The sequence below is a fragment of the Loxodonta africana genome, chromosome X (assembly GCF_030014295.1).
Source record: "Loxodonta africana isolate mLoxAfr1 chromosome X, mLoxAfr1.hap2, whole genome shotgun sequence".
NCBI lineage: Eukaryota > Metazoa > Chordata > Mammalia > Proboscidea > Elephantidae > Loxodonta > Loxodonta africana.
Window position 1 is genome coordinate 94,590,183 of NC_087369.1, and position 13,962 is coordinate 94,604,144.

General features: G+C 40.5%; 1 pseudogene; it reads left to right on the forward strand.

Annotated features, from left to right (window-relative positions):
• Nucleotides 1–1,686: 1,686 nt before the first annotated feature.
• On the forward strand, nt 1,687–7,966 carry LOC100677280 (heterogeneous nuclear ribonucleoprotein A3-like; annotated as a pseudogene).
• The last annotated feature ends 5,996 nt before the right edge of the window (nt 7,967–13,962 follow it).

The window sequence follows — 13,962 nt, forward strand, 5'->3', positions numbered from 1 at the left end:
ATACTGTGGGGGCTTGTGTGTTACTGTGATGCTGGTAGCTATGCCACCAGTATTCAGATACCAGCAGGGTCACCCATGGAGGACAGGTTTCAGCTGAGCTTCCAGACTAAGACAGACTATGAAGAAGGACCCAGCAGGCTACTCATGAAAAGCATTAGCCAGTGAAAACCTTATAGAATAATGATAGGATCCAGTAATCCTACTCCTTGGAATATATCGAAGAGAAATAAGGGACTTCACAGAAACAGATATATGCACACCTATGTTCATTACAGCACTGTTTACTATAGCAAAAAGATGGTGGCAATGAAGGTGCCCATCATTGGATGAATGGATAAATAAATTATTGTGTACTCACATGATGGAATGCTACGCAACAATTAAGTACAACAATGAATCCATGAATCATCTCATAACATGGAGGAATATGGAAGGCATTATTCTGAGTGAAATTAATCAGTTGCAAAAGCACAAATATTGTGTGAGGCCACTCTTATAAGAATGGAAAAAAAGTTTAAACACAGAAGAAAATATTCTTTGATGATTAAGAGGGCAGGGAGGGAGGGAGAGGAGTGGTCACTAATTAGATAGTAGACAAGAGCTCTTTTAGGTGGAGAGAGAGACCACACGCAATACAGGAGAGGTCAGCACAACTGGACTAAACCAAAAGAAGTTTCCTAAATACAGCCGAACGCTTTGAAGGCCAGAGTAGCAGGGACAGGGGTTTGGGAACCATGGTTTCAGGAGACATCTAGGTCAAGTGGCATAACAAAATGTATCAAGAAAACATTCTGCATCCTACTTTTTGGTGAGTGGTATCTGTGTCTTCGGTGCTAGCAAGTGGCCATTTAAGATGCATCAATTGGTCTCAACCCACCTGGAGCAAAGAGAATGAAAAACACAAAAGACATAAGGTAAAGATGAGTCCAAGAGACAGAAAGGGCCACATAAAACAGAGACTACATCAGCCTAAGACCAGAAGATCTAGACGGTGCCTGGCTACCACTGATGACTGCCGTGACAGGGAACACAACAGAGAATTCCTGATGGAGCAGGAGAACAATGGGATGCAGACCTCAAATTCTTGCAAAACGACCAGACTTAATTGTCTGATTGAGACTAGAGTGACCTCGGAGGTCATGGTCCCTGGACCATTTGATAGGCCAAGACTGGAACGATTCCCAAAGCCAGGGTTTGGACTGGACTATAAGACAGAAAATGATACTAGTGAGGAGTAAGCTTCTTGGCTCAAGTAGACACATGAGACTATGTGGGCAATTCCTGTCTGGAAGCGAGATGAGAAGGCAAAGGGGGTAGGAGCTGGTTGAATGGACATGGGGAATACAGGATAGAGAGGAAGAGTGTGCTGTCTCATTACGGGGAGATCAGCTAGGAGTACATAGCAAGGTGTGTATAAGTTTTTGTATGAGAAACTGACTTGATTTGTAAACTTTCACTTAAAGCACAATAAATTAAAAAGAAAATGGAAGGGCTGGACTCAAAATGGAGGTAAAACTCCCACCTTGTTCACTGCCATCCTGACTCCTGCCACTGCAGTCACAGCTGGGGGTAGGAGGGTCATGATCCAAAGGAAAGAAAGCAGTTTTGAAAACAGTTTTTTTTGTGGTCTGAGCTTTGAAACTACAGATGATGGTTCAAGAGAATATTTAGAGAAATGGGGCATATTCAGATTGTGTTGTGATGAGACCCTCAAACAAAATGTACCAGGGGTTTCATTTTCTGACATACTCTTGTGTTGAACAGGTATATGCAGCAATGTGCGCACAACCACGCAATGTTGATGGGCATTGTGGTGGATTAATTACTTTTGTGTGTAGCCTTTACAGTCATGGTCTTGTAACTCCCACTCAGTTTGATTATGTGATAGGGTAATTGTGGCCTACCAAGGGGATTGGCCGGTTTTGCCTTAAAAGAGAACCAATTCCAGAGCAAAAAGGAGAACTTACTACCACCAAAGTAGGAGAGATCTGCAGCAGAAGATGACAGCAGATTGATGCAGGAGAAGGCAAAGTGGGCTTCCTGGCCCACAGAGTAAGAAAGCTGAGTGCCTTTGGGCAGAGGCTGAGGGTCAGGGAGAAGTCTACTCCTGACCCACAAATTTGGGAATTACTAGCCTGCAAAACCTCATGAGCCATATCCTTTATATGATCTGTGAGTTCTGTGAGACGTTGCAAAAAATTAGGGAACCAAAGACAAGAGGGAGAGTGTACAGGTGAGAGGGAGTAGTTGATGTTAGAGATGACGGAGTGGTACAGCAGCTTGTAAAAGTTAGACATTTGGGACATCTTTAACCTCTGCCTCATAGGAACCAGCTTTGTGCTGATTCTTATAAAAGAAAGTATTGTTTAGTTGGTGTCAGAATGATGATGTCTAGACTCACTGGAATAAGTGGTTTTGGAAAAGGGATAAATGGGAGAATGAGAAACCTTTGGTTTCTGGATGGTATAAAAAATACACGTGGATTGAAGCAGCTGTTATGGCGCTATCAGTTACCCAAGGCAAAAGCTACTCATGAGATTTAGGAAGGGTGGATAACTCCTGAAGAATAGGATAATTGGATGCATATGGAAATACAGAGAATTAAGGACGTATATCCAATTCCTTGGTTTCTGTTATCCATAATAGCTGCAATGGCAGAGAAAATAAATGCAGGTGCTGATTTTAGCACCAAACCAAGCCCAGATTTGGTCCAGTCAGAGCTATGACTGCTAGTCTCATGGCATACCCAGAAAGGGAAAATCAGATCAGAGCAACATGCCTCTATGACCGTTGGCCACCAAGAAGGTAGTTTGGGAGGAAAACAGACAAAGCCAAGAAACTATAGGAATCAGTGGGTATAGTGTGAAAGAGTTGCTTCAGTTTGTACATCGGTATCATCGGCTTCCTGAGGAGCCATTACTAAAATGGATTGTGAGAGTGACTAATTTATCGGCAGTGTCTTTAGTTTTGAATGTCTCAGAATGGCAGAGTATGTCTGGGTTGATGCAAGACCCACAACCCACTATGCAACAGTCATGAATGATGATACAAGATCCATTTATACAACAGGTTAACCCAGAGGGGATGGTCAGCCTGAGAGACTGGATAAAATTTGTGGTGAGATTTGTTTACCCTAAGAAGGGAAACTGCCCCTCTCCCCCTCTAATACCCAATGGAACGCTCCAGAGGAAGCAGCTAATGTGCTGTTTATGCAAGCCATGCTGGAATGGCTTCTTGTTGATCACGATATTCATCCAATGAGTATGCCCCTTACACAGGTCATGATAGATATGATAATGAAGGGAGCCCCTTCTACATGGGCACCCCTGTTACCTTGCTACTGCAAAACAAAGTAACAATCTGAGAAACCTTGTCAGGTCTGTTGGCATGGCTACCCTACATGGATCTTACAAATGCAAGAAACATAAGGGTGATTTATAGGAGAATGGAAAGAGGCAATGGGGAAAGAACTTACCCCAGCAGGAAAGAGATTTTTAGATGGTTACTAAGAAATGGGATGAATATAGTGGATATTGGTGGAGTTCAGACAAAGGTTCTAAGGCAGACTGCAGGAGGTTGGGTGGACCAATGGAAATTCCTGCTGGCCCCCCAATGTTAAAGAGGACTAAACAAGCCAGTCCTGTTCACCCCAAATGGGAGGTATTTAATGATGGGAATTCCCACCTGGGAACATTTGAAGCAGAGGCTCAGCTGGTTGATCAAGATAAGGATTGACAAGGGGGCCAGGGTCTTCTGGTCTAGTCCCCAGCAGGGGGCCAAAGGCCATATGAACATGTGCTAGTGAAATGGCCCAGGGGTGGGAAAGAGCCCTTCTTGAGGTTCCTGGACATAGGAGCTCAATGTACTGTAATTCCAAAACCTGTCAATAAAATCTTGAAGGGGCCTAAGTTTAGACAGGGGGGATATGGGAATGCAATGGTTGATGGGAATAAGGTGAAAGTTTGGATGAGAACTGGAAGATTTAAACAGATCTTGTATGAAGTAGGTGCATCTCCCTTACCTGAATATGTTATTGGTATGGATATTATGTCCAATTGGGGAACACTCCCTCTACCTGATATTGTAAAGCTGAAGGCATGTAAGTCTATCTTTGGGCCAGTATTGATTGGACATGCTAATGGGAAACATTAGAATTGCCCAAACTCAGGTTGTTAATTTGAAATAGTATAAGATACATGATGGACAAAAGGAGATTACTGTCTTGATTAAAGACGTGCTAAAGGCTGGAGTATTGGTGCCAACAAATTCTCTATAACAGCTCTGTATGGCCAATGAAAAAGGCAGATAGTTCATGGATGCTGACAGTAGACTATCAAGGCCTGAATAAAGTAGTGCCACATGTGGTTTCAGCTATTCCAGACATGATTTCGATGGTGGAAAAAATACAGCAGACTAAAGGAGACTGGTACTCAGTAAATGATATTGTAAATGCCTTTTTCTCCATACCAATCTGAGAAAAGAGCCACCCACAGTGTGATTTCACGTAGGAAAGGATCTCAGCTTACTTTCACTACATTGCCACAGGGTTACCTGAATTCGCCAGCTTACTGTCATAGTTAGAAGAGACTTGGACTTGGTGCGGATTTCAAGTACAATGATACATTTACATTGACAATATTATGTTAATATCAAGCACTGAAGAACAGGTTAGGGCTGATTTGAATACAGTGGTGGCCCACATGACCAACAAAGGCTGGTTAACAAAACCAGCAAAAATCCAGGGCTCTGCCCAAATGGTGAAATGGGGGTGCTGCAGCAATGCAGAGATAGACTAAATCTAAACACATTCCACTTGTACTGTCTGAGGCACAAAATGCCAATAAACAGTTTTCTGTCTGCTGGCAAGGAAGACAGAGGTTGCAGATGGCTATGGGCAGATTCCCCAGGGGAAAGGCCCTGCACATAGCTGTCAAGTTGATTATATTGGACCAAGGATGCCGGTGGCACCAGATGGCTACAAATGGGTTCTCATGGGAATAGATACTTACTCTGGACTGGGTTTTGCATATTCCATGACAGATGCAAATGGCAAAAATACCATTAAAAGGTTGGGAAAAAGTGATACTGTACCAATTTGTGCCACCAAGTGACATTTCATCAGACCAAGGAACACACTTTACAGCCCACAGGGTGCAGCAATGGGCCAGGAAACATCATATTAAATGAGCATACAATGTTGCACACCATTCTCAGAGTAATGGTTTGATAGAGAACTGGAATGGGCAATTGAAACATTTGTTATCCAAAATGGGGGGAGATAAAGGCATGAAGGGCTTGCTCACGCTCCTTCATGAATGTGTGCTCACACCCAACATGAGGGGCATAAAGGGAGGATCACCACTGGCCAGATTCCTACACTTCTCTTGGGGGGTGGGGATGTCTGGGGAAGAGTGGGTGTGGAAGGATGCTAGTGCCACTGTACAGTTCTTCCCCACATCACCTAAGATTTTTTTTTTCCTGCCGGATGCTGCGGTTCCAGGACCAGGGATGCAGCTGAGGGTGCCAGAAGCAGGGGTGATCCTTAAGCAAGAGACCATAACTATACCCCTGAACAAGTATGCCAGAATTCCCAAAGGCCTGATTGGATAGATTGTACCCTTCCCCCATCTGGCAAAATTGGGATTGACAGTGAATACTGCAATACTGCCTAGTGGGAGAGATAGCCCACTAGTGTTGTACCTATGTTACCATACCCAACATGAATAGGAGTGGACTGAGGGAGAAGCACTTGCTAGACTGGTCTTGCTACCAGAAATCTGGGCTAGCACAGCAGCTGAACCTGATGTTTCTTTCCAAGATGGAAAAGTTTGTTTAAAAATAAATAACAAATGGAAGGAAGGAGAAATAATAACTGAAGGTAACGGAATGAATAAATGGGTTATACAGTGGGGAAAACCTAACACTATGCTGATAACTTGAAAGAGACTCAGAGCAAGGGAATAATCTTCTCTCAGCTGAATTTTGTCAGAGGCCAGAAGGGGTGAAGACGAGATGACTTTTGGAGAACCTGACCAGATCAGATGGAAACCCTCAGCAGACCTGAATGGCTGGTACCTGAGTAAACTACCCTTTGGACTCTTTGCCCTATTGAAGAACTAATTGTTAATGACTGTTTTGGACTAATGAAATGATTGGGAGTGGGAAGTTACCCCCCAAATATGAAAGAACCATGGCTAGAAAAGCCAGGGGGTGGCCTGTGGTAGATTAATTACTTCTGTGTGTGGCCTTTATTGCCATGGTCTTGTACCTCCCACCCAGGTTGATTATGTGATAAGGTAACCGTGGCCTACCAAGGGGATTGGCCAGTTTTGCCTTAAAAAAGAACCAATTTCAGAGCAAAGAGGAGAACTTACTACCACCAAAGAAAGGAGAGACCCACAGCAGTAACTGGCAGCAGATTGCTGCAGGAGAAGGCAAAGTGGGCTTCCCGGCCCACAGAGTAAGAAAGCTGAGTGCCTTTGGGCTGAGGCTGAGGGTCAGGGAGAAGTCTACTCCTGACCCACGAATTTGGGAATTACCAGCCTCCAAAACCTCATGAGCGATATCCTTTATATGATCCGTGAGTTGTGTGAGATGTTGCAAGAAATTATGGAACCCAAAGACAGGAGGGAGAGTACACAGGTGAGAGGGAGTAGTTGATGTTAGAGATGACGGAGCGGCACAGCTGCTTGGAAAAGTTAGATATTTGGGACACCTCTAACCTTCACCTCATCAGAACCAGCTTTGTGTTGATCCTTATAAAAGAAATTATTCATTTACCTGTAATAGTGGAACCAAAGAGAGCTGTTTCTAGAGAGGAGGATTCTGTAAAATCTGTTGTCTATCTAACAGTGAAGAAAGTTTTTGTTGGTGGCATTAAAGAAGATACAGAAGAATATAATTTGGGAGACTACATTGAAAAGTATGGCAAGATTGAAACCATAGAAGTTATGGAAGACAGGCAAAGTGGAAAAAAGAGATGATTTGCCTTTGTAACATTTGATGACAATGATACAGTGGACAAAATTGTTGTTCAGAAATACCATACTATTAATGGGTATAATTGTGAAGTGAAAAAGGCCATTTCTAAACAAGAGATGCAGTCTGCTGGATCACAAAGAGGTTGTGGAAATAGGTCTGGCAACTTTATGGGTTGTGGCGGGAACTTTTGTGGAAGAAGTGGCCATGGTGGTGGAGATGGTAGCAGCAGAGGTTGTTATGAAGGAGGTGATGGTGGCTATAATGGATTTGGAGGTGACAGTGGCAACTATGGTGGAGGTCCTGGTTATAGCAGTAGAGGGATTTATGGTGGTGGTGGACCAGGACTTGGAAACCAAGTTGGTGTACACAGTGGCTATGGTGGAGGATATGATGGTTACAATGAAGGAAGAAATTTTGGCAGTATAACTATGGTGGTGGGCACTATAATGATTTGGGAAATTATAGTGGATAACAGCAATCAAATTATGAACCCATGAAGGGGGGCATTATGAACCCATGAAGGGGGGCAGTTATGGTGGAAGAAGCGCGGACAGTCCTTATGGAGGTAGTAATGGATCTGGTGGTGGAAGTAGTGGATATGGTAGCAGAAAGCTCTAAAAATTCAGCAGAAAAGGGGTACAGTTCTTAGCAGGAGAGAGTGAGAAGTTGTCAGGAAAGCTGCAGGTTACTTTAAGACAGTAGTCCCAAATGCATTAGAGGAACTGTAAAATTCTGTCACAGATGGAACAACGACCCTTAGTCAGAAAAGTTACTGCAACTTAAACAGGAAACCCTTATTGTTCAGGACTGTCATAGCCACAGTTTGCAAAAAGCGCAGCTATTGATTAATGCAACGTAGGGTCAATTAGACGTACATTCCTGAGGTCTTTTATTTGTTGTAGTTTTGTCTTTTTCTTTTCATTACATCTGGTACAACCAAAATCAAACAAACAAACAAACCCATTGCCGTCAAGTTGACTCTGACTCTTAGTGACCCTATAGGACAGAGTAGAACTACCCCATAGGGTTTCCAAGGAGCACCTGGTGGATTCGAATTGACGACTTTTTGATTAGCAGGTATAGCGCTTAACCACTATGGCACCAGCGTTTCCACATCAGGAATATTCCCCTGTAAATTGTGGTAGTGGTACTAGAAATAAAAAATATATATATAAAGAATTTTTTAATTTTCAATATTTGTAGAGTTAAGTTTTTCTACATTTTAGTACAGAAATTTTAACAAGTAACAAGTAAAGAAGATCACTGTTTATTACTATTTTGTATGAATTTTGCTAAAGTTAACTGTAAAGAAACACCTGCGACTTGTATTTTAGGGGGAACTTATTCTCCACATTTTCAAACCATGATATGAATGGGTGCTGACATGTGAACAGAACAGATATTTGTATGTTTGCAATGTGTGTTTTAGAAAACAAGTAGGTTTGGGCTGGAATCCACTCAACGGCATACAACAACAAATACATATATATGTCAGTTTGTCATACGTGGTGGTTTCTGTGCTGCCGTGATGATGGAAGCTATGCCACCAGTATTTCAAATACCAGCTGAATCAAACATGGTGGACAGGTGTCTGCAGAGCTCTCAGACTAAGACAGACTAGGAGGAAAAACCTGATGGTCTACTTCTTAAAAAAATGGCCAGTGAAAACCTTATGAATAGCAGCAGAACTTTGCCTGATATAGTGTGGAAAGACAAACACCTGAGGTTGGAAGCCATTCCTAATATGACTGAGGAAGAGCTGCCTCCTCAAAGTAGAGTCAACCTTAATGAGGTGTGCAGAGTAAAGCTTTCAGGACTTTTATTTGCAGATGTGGATGACTCAAAATGACAAGAAACACCTATAAACATCCATTAAATAACCAGAACATGAAATATATGAAGTAGGAAAATTATATGGAATGAATAAATGTGAATATCTTATGCATTAGTGACTGAAATGGACTAGCATTGGCCATTTTGAATCAGACAATCCTAAGGTCTCCTACTACAGGAATGACAAATTGAAGACACATGGTGTTGCATTCATTATCAAAAAGAAAATTTCAAGATGTATGCTCAGATACAATGCTGTCAGTGATAGGATAATATCCACATGCCTACAAGGAAGACCAGTTAATACAACTATTCTTTAAATTACGCACCAAACAATAATGCCAAAGATGAAGATATTGAAGATTTTGTCAATTTCTGTGGTCTAAAATTGATCAAACATACAATCAAGATGCATTGATAATTACTGGTGATTGGAATGCAAAAGTTGGAAACAAAGAAGGATCAGTAGTTGGAGAATATGACTTTGGTGTTTAAATGACATTGGAGATCACGGGATAGAATTTTGCAATACCAATGACTTATTCATTGAAAATTCCTTTTCTCAACAACATAAATGAAAACTATACACATGGACTTAGCTGGATGGAATATACAGGAATCAAATTGACTACATCTGTGGAAAGAGACGATGGAGAAGCTCAGTATCATCAGTCAGAACAAGGCCTGGGGCTGATTGCAGAACAGACGATCAACTGCTCCTATGAAAGTTCAAGTGGAAGCTGAAGAAAATTTTAAAAAGACGGTGAAAGCAACATACGACCCTGAGTATATCCCACCTGAATTTGGAGACCATCTTGAGAATAGATTTGACACATTGAATACTAATGACTGAGGAACAGACAAGTTGTGGAATGACATCAAGGACATCATACACGAAGAAAGCAAAAGGTCATTAAAAAGACAGGAAAGAAAGAAAAGACCAATGTGGATGCCAGGAGAGACTCTGAAACTTGCTCTTGAATGTAGAGTAGCTAAAGTGAATGGAAGAAATGGTGAAGTAAAAGAACTGAACAGAAAATTTCAAAGGGCTACTCGAAAAAACAAAGTATTGAAATGTTCAAAGACCCAGAGGTAGAAAATCAAAAGGAAAGAACATACTTGGCAATTCTCAAGCTGAAAGACCTGAGGAAAAAATTCAATCCTGTATTTGCAATATCGAAGGATTTTATGGACAAAATATTGAATGACATTGAATGACTCAGAAAGCATCAAAAGAAAATGGAAGAAATACACAGAGTCACTATACCAAAAAGAATTGGTCGATATTCAGCCATTTCAGGAGATAGCATTATTATCAGGAACCCATGGTATTAAAGGAAGAAGTCCAAGCTGCACTGAAGACATTAGCAAAAAACAAGGATCCAGGAATTGACAGAATACCAATTGAGATGTTTCAACAAACATATGCAACCCTGGAGGTGCTCATTCATCTATGCCAAGAAATTTGGAAAACAGCTACCTGGCCAATTGACTGGAAGGGATCCATATGCGTGCCTATTGGTGAGCCAACAGAATGTGGAAATTATTGAACAAGGTCATTAATACCATGTACAAGTAAAATTATGCTGAGGATAATTCAAAAGCAGTTGCAGTAGTACATTGACAGGAATCTGCTAGAAATTCAAGCCCGATTAAGAAGAGGATGTGGGATATCATTGCTGATGTCAGATGGACCGTGGCTGAAAGCAGAGAGCACCAGAAAGCTGTTTACCTGAGTTTTATTGACTATGCAAGGGCATTCAACTGTATATTTCAAAACAAATTATGGATTACATTGTGAAGAATGGGATTTCCAGAACCGTTAGTTGTGCTCATGCAGAACTTGTACATAGACTAAGAGGCAGTTATTTGAACAGAACAAAAGGATACGACATGGTTCAAAATCAGGAAAGATGTACATCAGCGTTGTATCCTTCGTCCATATTTATTCAATCTTTATGCTGAGCACATAATCCGAGAAGCTGGACTATACAAAGAGGAACAAGACATCAGGATTGGAGGAAGGCTCATTAACAACCTGAGATATGCAGGTGACGCATTACTTGCTGAAGTGAAGAGGACTTGAAGCACTTAATGATGAAGACCAATGACTGCAGCCTTCACTATGGATTGCAACTCAGTATAAAGAAAACAAAAATCCTTACATCTGGACCAAAAAGCAACATCATGATGAACAGAGAAAATATTGCAGTTGTCAAGGATTTCATTTTACTTGGATCCATGATCAATACCCTTGGAAGCAGAAATTAAAAAATCAAAGGACCAGATCTCTTTAAAGTGTTAAAAATCAAATATGTCACTTTAATGTCTAAGGTACACCTGATCTAAAACCTGTTGCAGTTGAATCAGTTCTGACTCATAGTGACCCTATAGCACAGAGAACTGCTCCATAGGTTTTCCAAGGAGAGGCTGGTGCATTGGAACTGCCAACCTTTTGGTTAGCAGCCTAAGCTCTTAACGACTGCGCCACCAGAGCTCTGTGCCTGACCCAAGCCATGGTATTTTCAATCACCTAATCTGCATGTGAAAACTGGACAATGAATAAGGATGACCAAAGAAGAAGAGTTAATGCCTTTTAATTATGGTGTTGATGAAAAATATTGAATATACCATGGACTGCCAGAAAACCAAACAAATCCGTCTTGGAAGAAGTACAGCCAGAATGCTCCTTAGAAGTGAGGATGGCAAGACTTCTCACGTATTTTTTTACATGTTATCCAGAGGAATTGGCCCCTGGAGAAGGACATCATGCTTGGTAAAGCAGGTCAGTGAAAAAGAGGAAGACCCTCAACAAGATGGATTGACACAGTGGCTACAGAAATGGGCTCAAATATAGCAATGACTATGGGGGTGGCTCCTGATCAGGTGATATTTTAGTCTGTTGTGCACTGGGTAGCTATGAGTCAAAACTGACTCAAGGGCAAGCTAACAGCAACAAGTGGCACAAGGGAAAAAATGATGGTCCTGATCAGTTAGTACAGTTGCATATTCTTTTAGAGTCTAAGTACTTCAGCTAATGAGATAATCTATATGAAAGCATTTTGTCAATGTCCAAGTGTCATAGTATTTTTTTTTCTCAGCTGGATTCATCCTTTTTATTTAATAAACTTGAACTTCTAAACGTGTTTCTTACCATGCAGTTTCTTATTCTAACACTAGCCAAATGAATTGTTCAAATAACTGTTTTGCAGGTGTGCTTCTTGGGATGAGTAAATTTTAAGGAGTAACTGATGGGACATGAACTCAATGCTGATAAACACATGCCTTTTGTGCATCATTCTACACTTGTTATTTCACTTCTTACAGCACCTATTTCTTCAAGTTGTCATTCTCTTTTTTCAATTTTATTGTTCTTAACTGATCTTCATGTTCTTTTTTTTTTTTTTTAGCCAAGGAATATATACCTGAATTATATCCTGTTGTTCTTATATGCTGTCAAAGCAATTTCGACTTGTAGCTCCCCTATGTGAAGGAGTAAAACTACCCCATAATGTTTTCTAGGCTATAATCTTTATGGAAGCAAACACCAAGGCCTTTCTCCCATGGAGTCACTTTGAAGCCTATAGGGAGGAAAGGGGAAGAGTTCAAGGCACACCTGTGTACTTGATAATGGATAATTTCTAAAGTCCTTTCTGATCATGAGATTTTTATGATTCAAAATCAAATTTCAATTATATCCTTTTCTCCTCCATATTTCTATCTCTGTAGTATTCAATCAGGCCTTAAACTTTAGTCACCTTTGATTCAATCTTTTATTTTCCATCATGTCTAGCAATTCTTTCAAGAAGTGAGTTTCAAGTGACTTCTGTATAAAGCCTTGTTCTAGACACTGGGAAGTGTTATAGATTATATACATTATGATCTGTGACTTTACAGTATTCATAAGTAACATAGAAGCTTTTGAGCGCATTGATTGTGCCTTATATTTTTGCCCATTATCTTTAGCCAGGTTGGTTGCTCAATAAACACTGATAGCTATGTGAGGCAGAATGGCTCCTACTATATCCATTTAGTTTCGAGAAAAACAGGAGCTCCAGCAGGCTAGATTACAGCAGAGGTTGCGAGCCCAAATATCTGCAGGAGCAAGTTGGTAACACAGATGAATAGATCAGGAAGGTGTCATGCAATAGTGTAGAGTTTTCCCAAACTTTAGGGTGAAAACCCCAGTAAGAGATTTTCAAGTTTTACTGTTACAACATCTCCCACGTTTTATCATAAATGAATGTTGGATTTAGTCAAATGCTTTTTCTCATCAACTGATACAATCATATGATTTTTTTCTTTAGCCTGTGGATATAGTGGATCATATTGATTGGTTTTTGAATGTTGAACCAGCCTTGTATGTTTGGAATAAATCACAGTTGTTCACCATGTATTGCATTGTTGAATGCAATTTTCTAATATTTTGTTGAGAATTTTCTCACCTAAGATCATGAAAGATATTCATGTGTATTTTTTTTCTTTCTTTACTATATTTGTCTGGTACTGGTATCAGGGTAATATTAGTCTCATAACATTACTCAGGAAGTGTTCATTCCACTTCTATTTTCTGCAAGTGATTTTGTAAAGTTGACCCTAATTCTTGAAATGTTTGATGAAATCTCCCAGTGAAACACTCTGGACTTGGATATTTATTTTATGGAAATTTAAAAATTATGAACTAAATTTTTTAACGATTATCAGACTATTCAGACTATCTGTTTCACCTTGGTTGAGTTTTGGTAGCATGTGCTTCTTGAGGAATTGCTCCATTTTTTTCTAATTTTTCTAATGTTGTCAAATTTATAAGTATTAAGTTCTTTGTGCTGTTACTTTCTCTCAACTTGGTTCCAACTCATGGCAATCCCGAGTACAACAGAGTAAAATGTTACCAAGTCCTGTACCATCTTCATGATCATTGGTATGCTCAATTTCATTGTTGCAGCCACTTTGTTTCTTGAGTGTCTTTCAACCTAGTGGTTCCATCTTCCAGCACTATATCAGACAGTATCCTGTTATGACCCATAGGGTTTTCACTGACTAATTTTCAGAAGTAGATCATAAAGCCTTTCTTTCTAGTCTGTATTAGTCTGGAAGCTCTGACAAAATCTGTTCACCATGGGTGAGCCTGCTGGTATTTGAAATACT